The sequence below is a fragment of the Ammospiza caudacuta genome, chromosome 2 (assembly GCF_027887145.1).
Source record: "Ammospiza caudacuta isolate bAmmCau1 chromosome 2, bAmmCau1.pri, whole genome shotgun sequence".
NCBI classification, from domain to species: domain Eukaryota; kingdom Metazoa; phylum Chordata; class Aves; order Passeriformes; family Passerellidae; genus Ammospiza; species Ammospiza caudacuta.
In genome coordinates this window covers 36,159,279-36,181,373 of record NC_080594.1, presented here as the reverse complement: position 1 = coordinate 36,181,373, position 22,095 = coordinate 36,159,279, and positions in this window count along the sequence as shown.

The following is a 22,095-nucleotide window of genomic DNA, read 5'->3' as shown; positions in this document are numbered from 1 at the left end:
CCTAGAGATGAGTGGAAGTGAGGTGAGATGACTCCTGTAGCTGTAGGTATGCAGTATGCAGGCAGCAGGGTGGAGATAAACCTTCTTGGAACCCAAAATGTTTAAATCAGAGCAGAGTTTGCAGTATAATGATTTCCAATGGTCTTCCTACACAGATGCAAAAACACAAGGAATATTTTAAAGACACCCTTGCCCTGAGTATATCAAAGAAAAACTGGTAAAAAATGGCATGTATTGTCTACAGAAAATATATAAAATATCTATTTCTATAAAGTTGGTGGGGAATGAATAGAGAATTGGCAGAGTATCCTGTGAGGAGTACACAACTGTGCTATTCCTTGCACTTGCATGGGGGCATGACAGGGATCTGTGTTTCATAATTCATCTGAGACTTTATCTGCTGTCATGGCAGAGAAGAGATCAGACATCTGCAAACTCTCCTGTTCCATTAGTAGTTCCTCTGATCAGCACTAGTTTCCCTTCACTCCCTCCCTCCTTTTCTCTATGTACTTCATGAGAATCGAAGAGTAAAATTCCCTCTTCCTTAGCTCTGAGCTGCAGGAGGGCTCACTTTTCCAACCAAAGGATGCACAGTATGGGGGTATGCTCTGCTGATCTCCTGTTGAATGGCTTTTGAAAGCTGATGTGATTTGAGTAGAATTTCGCTCCAGGACTTTTCAGGATCTGCTGTCTGGTGAGTTTTATTCTTGGGTGATTAGAAAACAAATATTTGGAGCCAGGTGGCTTGTTGCAGAAAAAAATGTTGATATAAATGAGGAAAAAGAGCAATTATTTTAAAGTTTGCTTTCTCTCCTGTGGCTAATTCACCCAATTATAAGCTGTTTGCTTGGTTCAGGAAATGGGTCAATGAAAGGTTTCCTACAGGCATGAAGAAAAACTTGCACTTACTTTAGATAAAGAAAAACAAGCAAAAAAAAATTGTTCCACCAGAAATTGTCAACAGAGGAAGTCCAGGCAGTTCAGCATTCCTGGCCTCCAAGGATCTCACTTACAAAATAAGGTCTTGAAGTTTGAAACTGCCCTTTAACTGTGTGTTTGGGAAATGCCTAAAGCTCTGGATTCCCAACCCTCATGAACTTTTAGGTAGTTGCCATGTGGGAATAATGTGATAACAAATTAAATATCTGCATTCTTGTTGGACAGCATACATGGGATTCAATTAACTGAAGTGAGACTTTTGTTTGCCTTCAGCTTTGACTGGCAAAGCAAGACTAACTTGATTAGTCCAGAGGCAAATGCCACACTGGGGTGTGTGAATAGGATGAGTGGCTTTGAGTTGAATGCTTGTTAATATTTTCTTGGTTTCATTCAAACCTAAAAAATTCAAGACAGTAAGAAAGAACAAAAAAATTATTAAAGAAATATTTCTCTGGCATGATTTTAAAAGATTGGCTATTTTTCAAGTGAATGCAACAATAATGCAAGACCATAAGAGCTGAACAGAGAAGGGACTAAATGTGAAGAGGCTGAGAAACAATACATTCCCTCCCTATGATTTCAGCTGCCACCTTTTCTGCCCCCTGTACCAGCTCTCACTCTGCAAAGGTCATTCACAAGTTTGTCTCAAATCTATTCACCTCTGTAAAAGTCATGTGTACAGAGTTAAACACTTGCAGTTCATTAAAGCACACCAAGGTGAAGATAACTGTAATTGTACATAATTAACTTCTTTTTCCCTGTTCCTTAATAGTTGAGATTATGGATGTTGCTTCCACAGTCTGCAGTAATGAGGCCTGAACTCTCACTTTCTTTAAAAATGGGCTATAATAAGGCAGATGCTAGATGGCTGCAAAAAAATTCTTTGGAATATCTGTGTCTGTGCCGATAATTCCACCTTCCAGTGAAGGTGGGAGGTTTCTTCTCCACAACTATGCTTTTCAGGCTAGACCCAAGTAGATCCAAGTTGATCACGATAAAGCATCATAGAAATGGAGAGTTTAAGCAGCTGGATTTACTTAAAATTGCTGAAATCTACTTCATACACCTCAATGTGTCAAGAGGTCACAACAAAATCCCATAGCTACTATGAGACAATGAGTAAAGAAAGCACTGAAGATATTGTTGCATGTTGCATCATTATTTTGGGTTCCATCTAGACTACATCTGTTGGAATAGAGCAAGGCACAGACATTTTTATTGCTTCTAAGAGTAGGCACACCATACATCAGTGTGCCTGTCTCTTGTGATTCAAGCACTGTTGCTATCACAGGGTAGCTGCTCCAGAGCAATAGAAATTGTGGGGTGTTCCTCTGAGCTCACTGACTGGCCAATTTAAATAGCTTGGCTTCTTCCTGATCCTCCTCAAGGTCTTTTTAGTCAAAACAAGATCATGAAACATTTAATTTGACATTTATTACTTTTAAATATTCATAAGAAATTTAATATTAAGGACACACCTCCTGCAGAATTCAAGCCTGACTGAACCTCTTGTATGCATGTGAATGCCAAGGTAGGGGTACCAGGCAGAGCTGCGGTATGTTTTGCACAGATTCTTTTTGTGACTAGAAGAAATTAACTTCCTGTGTTCTGGAAGAGCAGATGGGGCAGCTGGAGTTGTGTCCTTCCCTAATGAGATCACCTTGTGGTATCCAGCTAGGAGATCTCTCTGGCCAAAGGAGTTCATTTAAACACCACTAAAACCATAGCATACTTTCCTGTGTCATTGGTAGGCTTCCAACACACAAGGGTCTTTTGGCCAGCACAGAACCTAAACCACAACATAGTCTGGAATCTGGGCATAGGAAGTTAAGTAAAAACCCCAAGGCTACCATGATTTAAGCTGTCAAATAATTGAATTGCTGGAATACAAAAAAAGCCTAATTTGCCTTCAACCCAACCCCAAGTAAACTACGCCAAATGCCATGATGAAATGAGGATGGAATCAAGGAATGAAGATGCTGAAATTATCTCTCTGTCTGTATTGAAACATTTTCCATGTGACTGTATTCTTCTACTCTGTTTTCTTATTATCACTCTTTTAGTGCTATCATATTATCTAGCTCATTAAGAAGTATTTCCCCTTCATTGTAAAACCAGCACTCACATGCCCAATAGCTTTTTCATTGCAATAATACTAAAAAAAGGACAGCTAGAAAAAAATTCATGAAATAATATCACTTTTTTTTCTCTGATGAGCAGAAAATTGTTAAAATGAGTGAAATTATATTGTCCAGATTAGAAAATGCCTAAGCAGTGGATAACAGGATGGGTTCATACTAGAGTAGGCATGTAAACTGAAAATTATTTATCCTAAAAGCTGACTCTTACAACAACAGAAACCAAAAAAATATTCTACTTCTAGAGTTGTTTGTTTATGGAATTGTCTGTAAGATTTCAAAACCTTTTCAAATAACTTCTGCAAATAAAGTTCCAGGGAATGCTAGTAAGGATGATTTTACAGGCAGCTATTTTGTTTTAGCACATAACTATATGTAATTTGTCTAAATATTTTGTTAATTGTTTATATTCTTAACATACTGCAGTGTATGCATTCCTTTTTAGTATTTTCCCATTCATCCTTTAAATAGGACAGAAAAAGTTATGTCTGGGTTCCTCTTGCAGATAAAGTCCTTTTGTATATGATAATTTAATTCCCTTGGCTTAAAACACATAAACTTACAAACTATGTGCATTCTTCAGGGAACACATAAACGCCCACATGCAGAATATATCAGATGCAATTACTTCAAAATAATCCTGTAATTTTTCCTGAGCAATGACAGATTTTTATTTTAAAAAACCCAACGAAAAACCAACAATACCAAACAAAACTGTTCCCAGGAAACATTTTGATAAGAGCTTTAAGTTGATTACTTTTTATATCCGGTGTCCTGTTTGGCTGATAAGCTCCCAATCTCTATCCTTTCACATTGTTTTATCTTTCTGTTCTGAATTCATCTACTCAATGTCATCTTACAGTTGCCAGCGTGATGGGGGTGGTGGAGGGGGAGCAGAGAAAAAACGTGAGGGTGGCACAGTCCAGCACCGAGTCAGAGATTAGGGGTCAGTCTGCCCACACAGATAACTGCTACACTCTCAGGAATTAAATGTGTTAATCTTTGGAATGCTGTTCATCTTTCATTAATCATATAAGCTATAACAGAGCCTTTGATCTAAATGCAGTGTAGCCAGAAACCTGCTGCTTCTTTTGGCTCTGATTTATGAATTTGAGTTGTCAAGAGGAGTGCCCTCCCTCCTTCTCTTAAACCTGTCTCCTAACAATATCCAACTCTATTTGCAAAGAAGTGGGATGATTTCATGGCTAAGTCACTGTGCTGGTGTTTCAGCAGTCTGGATTTGGTGCACAGCCCTTGGCAATGCTGCCTGCCACTATCAGCAGAAAGGTGATTCTGTTGATTGACTGCAGTCTATTCACTGCTGATCTCTGCTGGACAGTATCTGAAGTGCTTTGTTTGGTAGGGTCACCTCTATCAACTTGGCTCTGACAAAAGCATGCTGTTCCCAAAGGAGGATCGAGTCCTGTGCTGGTTTACATCAATTCCAAAATGCATGGCTTCCTTAATGCACAATTGGAATTGTTTGCTGGTCTGTATTTTGTCTGTATTGTAAATGTATGATATGAAGTCATAGTGAAATTAAATCATGGGATCTCAAACGTCACTGGCACTCTGAAATATAGTCATTATACTATGGATTGATGTGGATTATTGACACACTCAAAAATGCAGTTAAATTGGATAGCTAGTAAAAAAGGAAAAAAGGAAAAAAAAACCCAAACAAACTCACTGCATGTGCACCTATGCCACAAAATCCCTGCAGATAGTATCTTGGAACAGCTTCACTGGCTTCTGAGCAACTCAAAACTTCTTCAAAGGGACCACACACCCAGCTCCCCAGAAAGTAGTCACAGCACAAAGCTTGACAGAGTTCAAGAAGCATTTGAACAATGCTCTCAGGTACATGGTGTGGTTCTAAGGGCCATTCTGTGCTGGGCCAGGAGTTGGAGTTGGTGATTGGTGTTGGCCCCTTCCAACCAAGTAGTTTCTGTCACTCTGTAATACTTTGATTCCAGCCCCATCACTGATTCTGCTTTTTTGAAATGTGCAGTTCGCCATGCATAGGGCAGGATGAGAGGGTCAAGCAGATTACGTGATTGGAGAGGATGAGAAGGTAGATTAGAAATTTGAGAAGAGGAAAAGTAGTACAGAGACGTGTGACAGCACCAAATGAACTGAGCTGGTGCCTTTCAACATCGATGTTGAGATGGAAAATGATCTGAAACTCACGAAACTCATCAGCTTCTGACACCCGTAGGATGCTCCACTCCTTCTTGTGCACTGTCTGCCATGAACCTCAGCCTTGTTTCCTGTTCCACCAGAGGAAAACTCTATATTCCAAACTTTGCCCCTTAACTGTGAGCTTTTCTTATCATAGGTTTGCTCTCCAGTCTTTCCTGTATAGATAGAAGTGTTGTTCCTCTGAGACTGAATCTTGATATTTAATTCCATATTTTAACTATCTTCTTTAAAGAGTCACTTCTTTGATCATATTTAGCAGCTACCATAAATAGAGGTCTTTCCTAGAACACTGGTTCATGGAAAATATATTTGTGTGCAGTCTCTTACATTTTCAAGTAATATAATCAATATTAATCGTTGTACTGCAAAGTAGGATTTATTCTTCACTGTGAATAGAATGGAATGGAATATGAGTTTCAGTAAATCTTCTCTATTTCAGTACAATACCACAAAAGCCAAATTAAACTACAGCTTTTGGAATTTCTGCAGATGGTATAAAAGGAATATATAAAAACTTAGAAAAAAGTCTGTTTCAAAAGTGTCAAAACATAATTCAACATATTTAGAGCATCCTTGTAGAATAACAGATAAAGAGAAAATATAATTGATTCATGAGACACAGTTGGGATCATCAGGTTTATACTTTGCTCTGACACTGTTTCTCTGAGTGACTTCTGGTGAAGCCAGTCCATTTCCCCATGACCCAGTTTCCCAGTCATAAAACAAGGAGCAGGTGTGTGCCTACAGTACCCAGCAGTTGTGAAGATCATTTCTACAGAGGCATAAGAGTCCTGTAAGGTTGGCACTGAGTTTTTTGCAGTTTGCCTGAATCGAGGAGAGACAAGATAACGTGAAGAACAGAGGTGTTGAAAATCCTTTTTGAGGGCTGATTACATTCTGCTTTTTATGTTTACAGCACCTTCAAATTCGGAAGAATCTAAGGGATAGGTTGATTTAAAAAATATATCTGAAGTATATTCATTAGTTGGGAAAAAACTTTCCAAATATTCAGATGTACTGATTTCTTTTACTGAATCAGTAACCTAAACCCATGTGCTTGGAATATGCTTATTTCTCATCTCTATTTTCTACTACAGTCTTTCTCAAATAATCATTCACTATGAAATTATTGATCCTTTTGAAACTAAAGTAAAATCCAAGATGGGAAACTAGGAGTTTCTGTAGTAAAGAATGTGAAAGGACTAAGAAAGGGAAAGAAATGGAAAAAATAAAAAGAGAAGAAAAAAACAAAGGGAAAGATGAAGTGCAAAAAAAGTTGTGATTTTGGAGGACAAAATGCCATTTTGAAAAATGGTGTAATTGATAAGATATAATTGCTATTCATTGGGATAATGATTCACTTTTCATCTTTACATAAGGCTTTCACTGGCAACAGGGAATGACTGACTCTCAGTGGCAGAGTGGTTAGTGTCAATGTTGTGTCACCATGGTTCACAGACCCCAGCCCAGTTCACAGACCCTTCCTTAAAAAACAGTGTAAAATTGCTGACAAATTGTAATAAGTTCTATGAAACAATTACATTTAATAAATTCCACCAGTTTCCTCTTTAGAAAGACAAGGTCCTGAATAAAATAATGAAAATTGTGGCTGGGGAAAAAAGCTCATAGAATGATGGAATCATAGAATGATTTGGGTTGGAAAGGTTTTAAAGATCACCTATTTTCAATCCCACCCCTGCCTGTTCTGAAACAAGCATTAGCCTTTTTTTATTTTCTGAAATTTCCCTTTGCTCCTTTTCCATACCACCCAGACACTTCTCATGTAAATTTCAACTTCAGGGGAAGTAGAGATAAGTAGTGTCTTCATGGAAATGACAGGCAGCAATGCTTAAATCTCTTCCTGGAGCAGCCTCGTTGTTAGACGGTGGGAAATTCACTCAGTTTCTCTCCAGGTGCATTATAACATGTTACATTTAACATGTGAGGTGAAGCCTAGGCAACTACATTTTACATTAACATCAGAGGTGAAGCCTAGGAAATTACATCCAGAAAAGATTCAGGCAGCAAATACCTTACACTGAATTTTAGTGCTGACATCCTTTGGAGCCATACAGAAATCAAATCAAATTACATGTTGACACTGCACAGAGAAGAGTGGCACAGGGAGACCTGACTTGGAAAAGTGTATGGAATCTGATGTTTCCAGGACTGTTTCAACACTGTGGCCTACCCACAGCAATAAGTCTATTTCATACATACAGTGCAGCCAGGAGTGCATCCATGTGACTCACAGGACCAGAGCAGAAAATGGAATGAGGTCTACTTGCTCATGACAGAGTTCTCATATCCCTCAGTCGCATGATTTACTTCTAGCCATCTGAAACTTCATTTCATGGAATCACATAGAGCTATAAAACCACAGAATTCCTGAGCTGGAAGGGACCCATGAGGATCATTGAATTCAGCTCCTGGCCCTGAAGAGGACAACCCCAGGAATCACAGTGTGTGTTTTCTCCCTGCCTGTTGGTGTACTTTCAGCAGGGAGCTAGAGCACTGCCTAGTCTGTACTCAGGGCTCCCTACAGATCTGTGAATGGTGTTTTCAACAAGGGAAGTCATTTAACCCTAGTCTCCCACTTGCTGAGCCAGGCCAAAGTCGGACATCACCCTTGCTTATCTACTTGTCCACAGCAAAGAAATAACAGAGATGTTAAAGTGTTGGAGACAGTTTTGGCACCAAATTGCAGTATCGCATTGGCCAAGGCCAGCAGTGTTATGTCCAAGAGGCAGGAGTTAAAATCTTACAGCAGACTTTCTTTTTGGCTCATGCAAGCCTCTTCTGGCCCAAAGTTGTGAATTTTGTTGTTATGGATTGAATTATGCCTGGCATGGTTTGAGATTTATTTTTTTCCTGTAAGATTTCTAAGATAGATAGAAGCTTTGAAAGGCCAATAGCCAAAAAATAGCAAAATAAGTAGTTAATTCTTCTTTTAAAATTTATATTATTAGTGGTACTCTGTCTTATTATGCTGTTTATTTTTTTACTTCAGTCTGAGGAGTCACTGAGTGATAGTACTGAATGATGCATAAAAACAGAGGAATTCTACTGGAAAGCAAGCATTTATCCAGTGGGGGGAATATAGAGACAAAAGCTAGTCCTTCCATGTGTTGGATACACTCCAGAATTATTGCTGGAAGGAGAATGGGTCACTTCCTTTAAGCCTAAGGACATGAAGCTAGAGAAGTGCCTGACTATATACGGTGATGAGGCAAGCTCTGTTGTTGGAGACTGAGTAAACACAAAACCAAAGCAAAGCTCTGGGAGGTTACAAAAATCTTAGAAAAATCCAGAGATTAAGAAAATGATTACCAGGAAAGAAGTACTGTCAATACATTAGTCTTGAAAGCTGGAACAGAAAGGGAGATGGGAGGTGTTTCCCTCTTCTATCAAATGTATTAAAAGGGATTACTGTTGTGAACTGTGGCTGTAAACAGTCTTGTCCTCTAACACAAATGTGCAGACTTGTGGACGATAAACTGAAATGGCAGCAGGCTTGTTATTACTTAAATGAGTAAAAAGTTTTTTGTAATACTGCCCCTGAAGAAGCATGGAATATAAAGGAATACACAGTGAAGACTTGCTCTGGGCTGGAGTGGAGTGGGCAGCACAAATCTGTGTTTAAGTGCTGAGTTAGGGACATTCACTGATCAACTCTGTTGCACGACTCTCTGGAGGCTGAAGCTGATCTCAGCTGGTTAACAGCCACACTAAAATTAGAGTGTGCACCATTGTAAAATGCTCTTCATTGCTTACTTTTAGCAGGACAAATTATGCTTTTTTTCTTGATTTGCAAGTGATTTTTGATGACAAGAAGTATCTGAGGCTGACAGAACTGAGACTTTCTTGCATCAATATTCATCTGGCAGAAGGTGAGGGCAAGCTGACAAGGGAGTATAAGGGGAATAGGGAATATTTTGAATCAATATTTGCAAAATTAGTATAAAGAATAAGGCTTCTTATAGCAGAAAGTGATGGCCTCTGGGGAGAATTTTTTGCAGTGTGGTCTTATTTTACCCTGTTTGCCCTCACATGATAACAGGGAGATACCATGTGAGGTACCAAACTTCTTATGCTGGCTTTATGATAACCGAAAGTATTTCTCCCTCTTGCCTCTTCTGAGAATGTTTTTTATAGAATTTAAATACTCCTAGAAAGAAATATGCCTTTAATTAAGTCAGGATCTGGCCATGAGTTTGAAAATTGAATTTTAAAATATTGACATGCAACAGATGTAATTGAAGTGTTAACATATTTACATTGGGTTGAGGGTTCTGGTGTTGTTACAGTTTTCTATAAGCACTACTTTTACTAGGAACTGCATTTACAAAACAATTTGTTATTTTGACTTCTCAGACCAAAATAATTAATAAATGCCACTAGACCTTATGAGAGCCAAAGAGGAGTCCTGAAAATCACCCTCTTCAGGAATCCAAGTCTGACCTGTGAATGTTGAGTCATCCAAGTTCATCAGTGTTTTGAAAATGCAATCTCCTGTAAAGGAAGTCATAGTCTTAAATTCCCACTTTTTATCACTCACTAAATTGCATCCTTTGTAGGAGAGGCAGGAAGTAGCAAGACTAAAGCTAAACTCTTCCACACTCCTTTAACGTGGTGAGAGAGAATTAAACTGAAATCAGTTGTTCATTTATTGAACCACAGGAAGATATTCAGCCTTGGGGGACTTTTTTTCCTGACTGTAGCCACATGAAATTTAAGTATCTTATCTAGTCAGAGGAGATAGAGAGAGAAATATAACTCCATAGGACAGTATCTCATGTTGGACAGAGCTGATTGTCTGTATGTAGCTATCTCTCTCCAGTTAGGATTAGATTATTTCTCTGATAAGTATTTCTGAAGACTTTGGATGTGTTGACTTGAGATGCTGCTGAGGGAGTAACATAAACTACCAGGCATAAGATTTGCCTCCCCTAATTTCAGATATCTGCAGTGTAGGTAGCATTATGTAAGCTGGTTGACTGGATCCCTCCAGAGTGAGTCAAGAAAATCATAAGTTTGTTTTAAGATTAAGTGATTCTGCTTCTGGAGATGTGTTTCCTCTACATGAAGTCAGAGAAGTACAAAAGAAGCTAACTCATATTGGCTAACTCAGATGAAGATATCTACACATTGTGGAAGTTTGTGTTTAGGCAAATATTCCTCCTCTGGAGCCATATCTATATTCTCTAGATAACAGACTACGAGACCCTCTCTACTTTCAAATGCAGAATTTAAATAACTTGCAAACTGTGCTTGTTTTGGTAGTTCAATAAAGCTGTTATCCTTCATGTAAAGGCTTTATCATGGAATTTTAAATTCATGCTATTAGTTCAATAGATTGTGACATATCCTCATACTTACAGCCTGTGTCTGTACTGGAGTACATGTAAGCACACAGTGCCCAACACACAAGCCTAGCTGTGGTTTAACATACAAATTATGTGAATACTCCAGGTCACCAATTTGTAAAGAGCAATGTAACCAGGGCATTATTTAGCAATGAGAAATAATTCAAAGATGTGTAACCAGTATCTCAGAGACATTTCTTCACTGCTACCATGCCAGTCTGAATGAAGAGTCGTGGTACTTTTTGTACATGGCCCGAAGTACAAAACAGGGAAAGTGTAGATGGCATCTTAATGCAGAATTGATTTTTCTTGCAACTGTCCCAAGCTCCAGAGGTAATGTCTAGAACAATTAAACAAATAAATATATGTCTAGAACATTTATATAAAATCACGTCTAGTTGTTTTGCTTGTCAAAGTCACCAGATAGTCACCAGTCACCAAGGCACTTGCTCTCACCACCATAAAAACGGTGAAAAGCTGTTTTGAGAATGCTGTTTTTAGTGTAATCTGTAGAAAACCACTTTCACTTGTGGCGAACTTTTGGCTCCACAAAAGTGATCTAGCCATTGCTGAGGTCAATGGGGCCAAGTTTTCACCTTATTTAACTCTTTCACTGTCCCTGCAAGTGTAAGACCCTAAATAAGTATGTTAATTATTGTTTGCTTCGGGCTTTGGAGAGGCCGTGTACCTGCAAAGGGCTCATTAACAGTGGCAAACATCAGAGCTGTGTCTTCACTCCTCAGCCCTGGAAGCACAGCTGCTCTACTTTCTCATCCATCAGCTGTAGTCTTTTCAGCATCATCTGGGTCATCTGAGTTGTTCAGCAGCTGTACTTCCATCTAATAAAATTCATGCTCCTGTGGCAGACATTTATCAAAATCCTCCTGCCATCCTTATTTCAAAATGCAAATGCATTTTAATCTGGTTTTTCTTCTTAATGCTGTAATGGGAGAGAGGGATAAGATTAAAGTGAAACCCCAAACTATGTAGAAAAGGGGCACAAGCAAATAAAATTCTGTGGCAGGGGTAATAATTATGGTAGGAAAATGTATTGCTAAAAGAGCTTCAATTTTACGTATTAGACCTGGGCATTAATATACTCCTCTGCAGCCATATTCCTGAATCATGGGAGCAAGGCTGCTTTCAGGAGGTGCTCAGGAAGCCCTTAGCTGCAGCAAGACTCATGAGAGCTGTACAGGGTTCCAGCATTTCCCTCAGCACCTTCTTCTCTTCTGATACTACAAAGGGTCTCATTGGGTGTTTGAGTGAAAAGTGCTGGGTTGGAGATGACAGAGTAAAAGAGAAAGAGAAAAAGAGCTTGCCAAGCTCAAGGGAGTATATAAATATATTATAAAGCTCTGGAACACTCAATAATTAATCCTAAGCAAAGTCTCCCTTTATATCTTTTTTTTGCTGTGGAAAGAACAACAAAACAAAGGGTTTGGAATTCCCTCCCCCCACTAAACTCAGTCACTAAAGCAAAAGGATGTTTGTTTTAAACCTTGACATACATAAAATTATCTGCTATTCACTCACATATCATAGAAAGGTTTGGGTTGGAGTGAGCCCCACAGATCATCTATTTCCAAGCCCCCACCATAGCCAGGGACACCTTCCACTGTACCAGGTTGCTCAAGCCCCATCCAGCCTGGTCTTGAACACTTCCAGAGATGGGGCTGACACCGCTTCTCTGGACAGCCTCTTCCAGCACCTCACCACCCTCACAATAAGGAATTCTTCTAATACCCAGCCTGAACCTTCACTTTTTCTGTTTAAAGCCATTCCCCTTTTTCCTATTACTCCATGCCTTTGCCAAAAGTCTCTCTCCTGCTCTCTTGCATATGTCCTGCTTCTCCTTTGAAACTTTTCTCAACCCATAATAAGAGACCAACTTGCCTCCTACTTTCAGTTTTCCCTCACACAGTGCTGTACAGGTTTTGATCAGTATTTCTGGAGCAATCCCAAACACTGCTTGTCCTTGTTTCCCCACGCAGTTCAGCCTCCTGCAGTGGCTCTCACTTTTAGCCACACTTGCAGCAGGTGATGTCTGTATCAACCTTTTTTGCTGCTGGAGCACCTGGGTCATCTTATTTTCTGTTCTCTGTCTTGAGCTTTGTCTACTTCATCTAACTACAGGGTGATAAGGCTGCAGGATGTGTCTTATTGTAGCTGCTCCCAAGGCAGATCCAGACAAGCCAATGTGGTGGTGTGACACTGGGAAGTTTGTCAGCTGTGATGGTGCAGTGAGATGCTGGAATTCAGCATCCCTGGGCTGGCACTGGCTCCTCTTCTGCAGGCCCATGCTGCCTATCAGGAAATGCAGGCTTGGGAATTTTGTTGGTTTTGTAGAGATTTTTCATGTGCTGAAATATAGCAACCCCTTCCCATGAACCTCCTCTGAATTTTCCTCCTATGCTGTGTCCCAATAACATGTTTGCAAACATGTATCTGCAGAAAAAGTCGCTGATAGTTTAATTAAAAATACAGATAAAGTAGCAGCTCTGTGAAATGCCAGCACTCTCTCCTGAAAATAAGCTCCTCTTAACATCGGTCATGTTTATCATTTCCTTCACACTAGAAAAATGCCCTGAACTGGGTCCCTCTTACATTCAGCAATGAGAATAAAACATAACCCCTGACCTGAAAAAAAGATGATTTTTGCAGGCTGAATAACTAAAAGGCAAAAGAGTCAGAAACGAGCAGAAAAAGGAATGTTTTCAAATGTCACATTAGATTTACAACGCTGGTACTTCTCATTCTTGCTCAGTCTTTGTTGAATCTGCCTTCCTTTTGTTTGTCCAGGGGTATGTTCTATTGTGTGTACTCAGACGATCCAGGGTTTGCAGGGAAGGCTGAAACCAATGGAGTTATTTTAGGACACAAATTCACGATGGATAATGGAAAAGGAGGCCCGGGCTTCAGTTATTACTCAGCTTTGTTCTCAAGATGGCCCTGTTGTATGACTGTGCCAAAGTCATATTTGCTAAATAAAAGTTTCTACATTTGAAGTGGTTTAAATACAATAATGCCCAAAGAAATTTAAAAAGATCAAAACACAACAAAAAAAAAAAAAAAAAAAACCAAACCAGATTAAAATAACAGAAATAAAATAATAAAATTGAGTAAGTTAGAATAAATACAATTAAATTATTATAAAATAAAATAAGATAAAATCAATACAGAACAGCCTATTATTGCTGTCCAACACTCAGAGCAGGAGTTACCATTCTTCTCTTCCATTTCAAATTAGCTGGTATCAATAGAAACATAATGATATTCAGTATCCTATTAGAGATAATGAAACAAATACCTTTTTATTTTACTCACACAGCATGAATTTATGCATAAAATTTGCTAATAACCGAAGATTTTTTTTTCCTCTTAGTGATGTTAGCACTGAATATAATTATTACTTTTATTTTCAGAAAATGGAAAAATAAGTTGAGGATAAGCTGATGCATTGGTTCATTCAGAACTAAGCATAGCACAATGGTTTTTATTATTACCTGAGATATTACCAAACCTGATTTTTCTGCAAGATCCCGTAGTGTAATGATCCTGAGTTTGCTGGGTTTACACCCTTTCACTCACTTTCCCAACTATAAGACATCTCTAATGACTCTTAGAGTTAATTTTGTGAAGCGTTTAGTGTTATATACTTGGGTATTTGGTGATGAGAAGCCCTAATAAAAGAAGAGGTAATAGGAACAGAACACAGGGCTTCAATTAAAATAATTTCAGAGAAAAAATAAAAAGTATTGCCATTGCTTTGCAACTAATCCTTCAGGAAATATATGCCATTGAAAAAATGTAAATCTCTGAGTTGAAAATTCAACCTTATTAAATATTATTATGTCAGACTGAGAGTATTTGGTGTATTTCTCACAGTGATAGCATGGTTAGCCCTGTAAAATGTGCAGGATTGATCAAAAAGTCTTTTCTATATCATGTAATGTTGCAAGTAGAATCTTGACTCCACTAATTATTCAGGACAGAAAAATAAGGAATTGTCACAAATAAGCATAGGCAGAGTAATGCGTAATGCTTGCTTTCACCAAGCTTTTTAGGGATTAGGGATTGTCATTTTAGGTGTGTCTTTTTCTGAGTACATTGACTGTACTGAATAAATAATTAAATAATTACAAAGACCAAGCATATAAAACATTAGGGAGAACAGAAATAACGAGGAAAGAAAAGGAGGGATTGTTTTGTTACTCAGTCAGATTTGTTATGGAATTGTGATCTTTTAGCAGTTTCCTATATGCAAAGTAAAGTGTAAATCTTTGATTTAGGCCGCCAAAGGATTATTTTCCTAGTCCTGTGTATTCAGCTGAGTGAATGAGCAAAATTGATGTGTGAATGTTTGTGAAATTCCATTTGTACCTAATGAGAGACAAGGTTCATCATGTCTGAGAAAGAGCAGAGGATGTAGACTCCAAAGCATGATAGGGAAAAGGCAGAATTATGCTCTGCTCTGCTTCATACCCAGCTTTTATCTGAGTGCTTTCCAGTAGAGCATTTAAGCACTATGACTAACAACTGTCACATCAAGAACTGTTCTCCCTTACCACTTTTCCCATCACCATTCCCCTTGAAAAGTGGGACCACTTGATGTGCAGGAGACAGTTTAATTTTGGTAGGTTTAGGGAGAGAGTGCTGTCTTTCTTTCTTTCTTTCTTTCTTTCTTTCTTTCTTTCTTTCTTTCTTTCTTTCTTTCTTTCTTTCTTTCTTTCTTTCTTTCTTTCTGTCCCTTTCTTTCTTTCTTTTTCTTTCTTTCTCTCTCTCTCTTTCTCTCTCTTTTTCTCCTTCCTTCCCTCCCTTCCTTCCTTCCTTCCTTCCTTCCTTCCTTCCTTCCTTCCTTCCTTCCTTCCTTCCTTCCTTCCTTCCTTCCTTCCTTCCTTCCTTCCTTCCTTCCTTCCTTCCTTCCTTCCTTCCTTCCTTCCTTCCTTCCGCCACTTCCTTCCGCCACTTCCTTCCGCCACTTCCTTCCGCCACTTCCTTCCTTCCTTCCTTCCTTCCTTCCGACACTTCCTTCCTTCCGCCACTTCCTTCCTTCCGCCACTTCCTTCCTTCCGCCACTTCCTTCCGCCACTTCCTTCCTTCCTTCCTTCCTTCCTTCCTTCCTTCCGCCACTTCCTTCCGCCACTTCCTTCCGCCACTTCCTTCCGCCACTTCCTTCCGCCACTTCCTTCCTTCCGCCACTTCCTTCCTTCCTTCCGCCACTTCCTTCCGCCACTTCCTTCCTTCCGCCACTTCCTTCCTTCCGCCACTTCCTTCCGCCACTTCCTTCCTTCCGCCACTTCCTTCCTTCCGCCACTTCCTTCCTTCCGCCATTTCCTTCCTTCCGCCACTTCCTTCCGCCACTTCCTTCCGCCACTTCCTTCCGCCACTTCCTTCCTTCCTTCTGCCACTTCCTTCCTTCCTTCCGCCACTTCCTTCCTTCCTTCCTTCCTTCCTTCCTTCCTTCCGCCACTTCCTTCCGCCACTTCCTTCCGCCACTTCCTTCCGCCACTTCCTTCCTTCCTTCCTTCCTTCCTTCCTTCCTTCCTTCCTTCCTTCCTTCCTTCCTTCCGCCACTTCCTTCCGCCACTTCCTTCCGCCACTTCCTTCCGCCACTTCCTTCCTTCCGCCACTTCCTTCCTTCCGCCACTTCCTTCCTTCCTTCCGCCACTGCCTTCCTTCCTTCCGCCACTTCCTTCCTTCCTTCCTTCCGCCACTTCCTTCCGCCACTTCCTTCCTTCCGCCACTTCCTTCCTTCCGCCACTTCCTTCCGACACTTCCTTCCGACACTTCCTTCCGACACTTCCTTCCTTCCTTCCGCCACTTCCTTCCTTCCGCCACTTCCTTCCTTCCGCCACTTCCTTCCCCCACTTCCTTCCTTCCTTCCTTCCTTCCTTCCTTCCTTCCTTCCTTCCGACACTTCCTTCCGACACTTCCTTCCGACACTTCCTTCCGACACTTCCTTCCGACACTTCCTTCCGACACTTCCTTCCGACACTTCCTTCCTTCCTTCCGACACTTCCTTCCTTCCTTCCGACACTTCCTTCCAACACTTCCTTCCGACACTTCCTTCCTTCCTTCCGCCACTTCCTTCCGCCACTTCCTTCCGCCACTTCCTTCCGCCACTTCCGCCACTTCCTTCGTTCCGCCACTTCCTTCCTTCCTTCCGCCACTTCCTTCCCCCACTTCCTTCCTTCCTTCCTTCCTTCCTTCCTTCCGACACTTCCTTCCGACACTTCCTTCCGCCACTTCCTTCCGCTACTTCCTTCCGCCACTTCCTTCCTTCCGCCACTTCCTTCCTTCCGCCACTTCCTTCTTTCCGCCACTTCCTTCCCCCACTTCCTTCCTTCCTTCCTTCCTTCCTTCCTTCCTTCCGCCACTTCCTTCCGCCACTTCCTTCCGCCACTTCCTTCCTTCCTTCCGACACTTCCTTCCGACACTTCCTTCCGACACTTCCTTCCGACACTTCCTTCCTTCCTTCCTTCCGACACTTCCTTCCGACACTTCCTTCCTTCCTTCCGACGCTTCCTTCCGACACTTCCTTCCGACACTTCCTTCCTTCCTTCCTTCCGACACTTCCTTCCGACACTTCCTTCCTTCCTTCCGACACTTCCTTCCGACACTTCCTTCCTTCCTTCCTTCCTTCCTTCCGCCACTTCCTTCCGCCACTTCCTTCCTTCCTTCCTTCCTTCCTTCCTTCCTTCCTTCCTTCCTTCCTTCCTTCCTTCCGCCACTTCCTTCCGCCACTTCCTTCCGCCACTTCCGCCACTTCCTTCCTTCTGACACTTCCTTCCGACACTTCCTTCCTTCCTTCCGCCACTTCCGCCACTTCCTCGACTTCCACCACTTCCTTCCGCCACTTCCTTCCACCACTTCTGCCACTTCCTTCCTTCCTTCCTACCTTCTTTGTCTTATGCACATCCAGGTCTCTGTTTAAGTTGGAAACAGATTATAAGGTCTGTAGTAGTCCTGCAGAAGTTTTTAAAATTCTCATATACTCAGTAGGTCCTAAAGTTAAAAGGTTTCTCTGTGAACTTTGAGGGAAAAGGACCAATCTTGAGTCCTATCCAGGACTCTATGGAGCAGTGCTAACCACGGATTGGATCACAGAAGTGTTACAATCCTGAAAATCCTATTTCTAATACTGTGCATGGAATCTGGGGACTCAGAGGATGAGTCCAAGCTTTGATGTTCGTACTCAGTCCTGAAGTCCCATACCAGTGAGGAAGAGTTTTGCTGCAGGAGAAACAAACTGAGGATTTCACAATTTGGCTTTGCTAATGATAACACTGATAAAACTCAAAGGTTTGTAGATGTTGATTCTGTTATACTGTGTTCTCTGCAGATGACAGTGCTGATGTTGATTTGAATTACATTTGCATTTATGAATTTCTTTCTCATTTTAATGCTCAGATAACTGGGAGCAGGACCAGTACATCTGGGTTTTAGATTTTCCCTGAAAAATAGTTGTTGAGATTTCTGTCATTGATTTTTAAAAGAGAACTAAATATATTCAGTCAGACTGTAAAAGATAAAATTATCAATTCCAGTGATTTTTTAGCCTTCTTTTATTTCAGAATTAACATCTTGAATTGGACATATTCCCCTCTAAGAGATGTCACCTGTTTGAATTTCACTTGATTTCTCTCAGTTTCCTTTTGCAGATCTGTTAGAACTTTTCTACTGACCCCATTGTAGTTTGTGCACTGGTTTTGAAAATCAGTTAACTGTCTAAATTAAGAGTTGTTCAGAGATTTCACAGGCAAGAGATTCACTGAAATGATTCTTTGAAATTTCTGGTGTATTTAATTTTTTTTTTTACATTTGTACCTCCAAAGTGATGCCTTCATATGAAGACCTAAGCTTTCAGATATCTATAAAAGGAAATTTGAAAATATTACTCCAATGCAGCCTTTTAGTATCCAGTTGATATTTTCAGGAGAGCGATCAATGATTTTAGAATAGTCAGAGTTTTAGAATATTCCAAATACTGCAGGTATTTGGATCAGTTATAAAGAGGAGGATGCAGCTTCCCCTCTCCTCTTCCAGGACTATCAGGAAGGTTTGGGAATGAGTCAGGCAGAAAGAATAGGTGATGGTATTGGCACAGAAAAAGAGGCACGTGCTGGATGCAGGCAGGACCCCAGGGTATATCCCATGGTTCTGGTCCTCCAACTCCTCCAGGGTGTGTGACTTAACTCAGCATTACTGATAGCAGGTTTAAAATGTGTTACAGTGAAGAATGGAAAATTAATTGCCATACTGCATGATGAAGGCTCAGGACTGGTGGAGGAAGAAGGCTGTGTAGTGAGCTGGCAGAAAGTAAACTAGAGAAGCACAGAGTTATTTCTTGCTGGGCATTTTGGTTGGAGGGGGAAAGGTGGCTACACCAGCTGGCAGCTTTTTGTGGTTTAGTCCCAGCTGGTTCTTCTGGTGAGGCTCCCAAAGAGACTAGAAAGCTGGCCCTGCTCACTCGAAACTGTTGTGAGTTGGCTGATTTGCTCAAAGTCAAAAGAGGCTGTTCAAAAAGCAAAATTTTGGAGGCTAGCAGAGAAAATTTTAATAACTTCCAGGCTAAATCTCACGGCTTTGGCAGCTCAGCTCATCAGTTCTGGAGTTCTTGAGATTGGTATTCTTCCTGCCCTTAAATACAATAAAGAAAGCTTGAATACATACTGCTGTGCACTGAATAAAGCCCTACAAACATTATACTATGTAGAGACTTCAGAATGTCTGCGAGTCTTTGTAGAAATGATGTTTTGAAATATAATGTCTTTAACAGAGGTGCCAGAAGTTCAAATGAGATAATTTATGTTTATATTGACAGAAAATGGAAGAAAAAAAATGCATTTTAAATCATATTTTTCCACTATTTCAGTTGTTACACAGTCCCTGTCCATGATAAGGGCATTGATCTTAGACAATCTTTAAGATCCCTTCCAACTGGAACCATCTTATGATTTTATGATTTTGTTATTGTTTTTTTAGGTAAAATTTTTCTGTCCATGGTTGTGTCCTATTCTTGTGATACCAATGTAGTACAATCAGGGCTCATTCTCCTTTGAAAAAGTAGTGATCGTGTTTCATTGCCTGTGTGGCTACCACTCAACTAGCACCTTTACAATTTGTCTCCTGTCACTTCCACTTCACTTTTTGTCCCTCTTAGCTCTGCCCAAGCTGGTGCAAATAAAGCCATCATAATTTCTACCTGGTAGTGGCTATCCCCTTTCTTCTCCCTCCTTTTTTCACTTTTATAATCATCTGCAGGACCCAGTTGCTTTGCACTGATTTGAAGCACATTTTTCATGAGCCCACATAACCCTCCCTGGCAGCATCTCACTTCAGCTCATGTTATTTCATGTGTGCTGTCTCTTCCATCTTGTTCCACTCTCATCTCAGAGCAAGCTTCAAGCACTGTATCTCCCTCTCCTCTTTCATTTGTTTGCTTTCAGGCTTGTTGCTCCTCAGGAGCAATCACCCTCCCTCTTAGCAATCCTCCCACAGACACTGTTGATGTGGTAATAATTCACTAGTGCAAAAGGTGACTATATTTTATTATATGTTATCTCTATTATATATTGTATTATTAATAATAAGAAACAAAAATCAAAATGAACAATTATGTACCTAAATATTATATATGTTACAAATTGAAGATTAAAAAATACTAAGTTTGGCAGCATAATTAAATCAAACCTGTGATCTCTCATTTCCCTTGCCCTTTCCCATTTCTCCAAGAACCACTCAGCCCTGCTCCTTCAAGGCAAGGCAGAACTCTGTATAAGAGCAATACCAGTATGCATGGGGGAGATGCTGCAGGAAGACAATCAAAAACAGAGTGTCAAGCCTTAAGCTCTAGAATTTGGAAACTGATCTGTAAGGACACTCCTTTTTACATCCTAGGAAAATTCTGAGAGTGCCTTCTCACTTAAAGCGCCCAGATTCCTGTTGAATAAGAGTCATTGCTTGTCCATCTGTTTGCTTTTTTTTTAATTAGTAAGACTGACAAGAAGCTGCCTGCCACATTTTTTGTTGAATTCATTCTATTTATCATGGGTTGGCTGCAAAGCAACTCCCTGCTGCAGTCAGATGGAGAGCCCTGGCAGATGGGACATCTTTCAAGTCATTTTTACGTGTGTCTGTGAATATATGTGGTCAGAATAACCTTCACTCTGTCACTTTTATTTAAACACTTTTTTTTTTCCACCTTTGACTGTAATATATTGAAAATAATACAACTTAAAATATTCCACAAATACAAACTCATTTTCATAGCCTTGATGCCTTTTAAATATGTCATCAAAGTTTATTTTGCTAGCAATAAAACCATAAAATGTGATAATTTATGGAAGCAGCAGCGTCAGTGTATGAAATTAAGGAATATGTGGTGAATGGTATCAACAAGAGAACCAAGTTGTAGCAAACATCCCAATTTTTATTATTTGGAACCCTGTCAGGCTGTGCCCTAAGGCTCTGACACAGCAGCTGTAGCTACTTAGTAATGCTGAGAATGGCCAGTCTGCCCAGAGGCTTTCGTTTTAGATTCCCCTCTATTGGTAGGTTTTTTTTTTTCCTTTATGCAAGACATTTGTTGCAATGAAGTTTTCCACTTGAGTCTACCTAGTTTCATGTCCTTGGTGAGGAATACAGGGTGGTTTGCAATTGTGATCTTCCCCCATCCTCCTTTAGTGTCAGCCTAGACTTCTTTAAATTGCACACAGTCCTTCCAGGCTGTTGACAGAAGCAGAAGGACCCTTTGGATACCTAAGAAATACATGAAAGTGATGTTGTAGGCATGTACATATTTACTCATAGTGCCTCAGCAGGTCTGTACATACGTGTTCTATTACAAGGAATAAGCATAGTAATAACTTGTAAAATAGATAGTAGGGATTGAAGCAGAACACCTTTTCCATTCAGAGCCAACTGTGAAAGAATGAAAACCCAAATCAGTTAATTTGGCTGAGCAGAAAGCTGATAGGTCTTTTTTTTTTTTTCCATTTGCACATTTAGGTAAAAGTCACAGAGATAAAGATTGTATTATCTTGAGTTGCTGAGAAGAATCTCATTGCAGCTGACCTGGAAATCCCAGGGTGATTTGTCCACTGGAAAGTCAAAATCTTTTGTGGTCTTTGCACCTTGTAAAATAATACAGTATTTCACTTATGTGTAGTGGCTTATGGATGAAAGGAAAAAGCAAAGCATTAGCATATCTCTTCATTCTTAAAATTGTTTCCAATGGATCTATCCAAAGTCTGTTTGCAGTATTTGAAACTCCTATAGCAAGTTCTACATACATAATGTCAGCCCTTTTTTTGCTACGCTGTTCTTAAAAGATACTCATCACTGTCAAATTTGGTTTAAACAAATCAAAACAAGGAAACAAAAATCTAATCAAATGCATTACTGAGGATAAGCTAAAGCAGATAAGGACTTTTTGCATAGTATAC